Source organism: Stomoxys calcitrans, chromosome 4 (assembly GCF_963082655.1).
Source record: "Stomoxys calcitrans chromosome 4, idStoCalc2.1, whole genome shotgun sequence".
Lineage (NCBI taxonomy): Eukaryota > Metazoa > Arthropoda > Insecta > Diptera > Muscidae > Stomoxys > Stomoxys calcitrans.
In genome coordinates, this window is record NC_081555.1 from 74240763 (window position 1) to 74242870 (window position 2108).

Sequence of the window (2108 nt, forward strand, 5' to 3'; positions counted from 1 at the left end):
GGCAGCGGAATACTCCACTCGACTGACCCGACTGCTTGATGAAAGCACTCCTTGTTCCGATGATATAATGGCGCAGTGGCAAACTATTGCCCACTCCATGGAAAATGCCGCGAAATCCGTATTTGGGTACCGGAAAACTCCTCCGAGAAACCCATGGTACGACCAGAGTGTCGAGATGCTACTGAAGCCAAGAATGCGGCATATAGAGCAACCCCGAAATCAGTAGCAACGCGCCAGATGAAGGAGAGGTATCGGGAGAAAAGGAGAGAGGAGAAACGTCTACTCCGCAGAAAGAAAAAGGAAATGGAAAGACGTGAGTGTGAGCGAATTGAGATGTACAGGAGTCAGAATGAAGTCCGAAAAATCCTCCAAATAATTAAGCATCAAACCGATGGCTTTGGTGCAGGCACATCCTCCTGCAGAGACAAAGAAGGAAATCTGGTAACTGACACAGATAACATGCTGAGGATATGGAAAGAACATTTTACCCAACTGCTAGTGTCCGATATTGGCGGCGAAGAGGATACCGCAGAACCAATCCCTGATGATGGTATAGAATGTTTACCTCCTAGTCACAATGAGGTCCAAGTAGCAGTGACCCGACTAAAGAACAACAAGGCAGCAGGAGTCGACGGGTTAACCGCTGAGCTTTTTAAGACCGGAGGCGACACGCTGATAAGAAGTATGCATCAGCTTATCTGCGCAATCTGGCTAGAAGAACGCATACCTGATGATTGGAACCTCAGCATACTATGACCCGTACACAAGAAAGGAGACAAGACGGAATGTGCCAACTACAGAGGAATAAGTCTCCCCCCATCGCATTCAAGATACTCTCGAGCGTACTGTGTGAAAGATTAAAACCTAAAGTCAATGAGATAATTGGGCCCTATCAATGCGACTTTAGATCGGTAAATCCACTCTAGACCAGATATTCACACTGCGCCAAATCCTGGAAAAGACCCGAGAAGGACAAATCAACACCTACCATCCCTTTGTTGACTACAAAGCCGTCTTCGATACTCCTTTACGTTCAAAGGTATTTCAAGCCATGTCTGAGTTTGGTATCCCTGCAAAATTAATAAGACTCAGCAGGATGACACTTGCTGATACGCGTTGCCCAGTAAGAATAGGAAAGAATCTCTCCGAACCATTTAATACCAAACCAGGTTTCAGACAAGGAGATAGCTTATCGTGTGATCTCTTTAATATCCTGCTGGAGAAGATTATACGAAATGCAGATGTGAATAGACATGGCACACTAATTACAAGAGAACACATGCTACTCGCCTTTGGCGACGACATCGATATCATAGGTCGGTCACCGGAAGTAGTAACTGCAGCCTTTGAAAGAATCGAAAGAGAGTTAATGAAAATGGATCTGGCAGTAAATGGAGATCAGACGAAATGGATGGTTTCAACTCCCAAAAAGCCTTGCACAAACGAGCAGAAAAAGAAAATGGAGAAAGTTGGGAACCACAACTTTGAGATAGACAGTAACTTTATCCACCTCGGCACCGCCGTAACCGAAACGAATGACACTAGTTTTGAGATAAAGCGAAGAATAATACTGGCAAACATATGCTACTTTGAACTAAGTAAGCAGTTTAGAAACAAGGCCACCTCTCGACAAACGAAGATTACACTATACAAGACACTGATACTATCCGTGCTGTTATATGGTTCTGAAGCATGGGTACTTGTGAAAGCAGATGAGGCAGTGCTTGGAGTATTTGAGAGAAAGATTCTTCGTAAAATATATGGACCAGTTTGCGTTAGCGGAGAATATAGGCGACGTATGAACCACGAGCTATATGACATGACATATGATAGTTACACCAATCAAAAATACAACGGCTGCGTTGGCTAGTTCATGTTGTCGGAATGGATGAAGAAGCTCCAGCAAAGAAGTCTTTTGAAGGCAAACAATGTGGTACACACAAACCGGGAAGACCAAAAGCCCGATGGAAAGATCAAGTTGTGGGAGACACCTCGAAACTTGGCGTCAGAGATTTTAAATTGAGCGCAGAAGATCGAGGCGCTTGGAACGCTATTCTACGTTCGGCTAGAGGAACAAATATTCTGTCATAGCCAATTAAAGTAAGTAA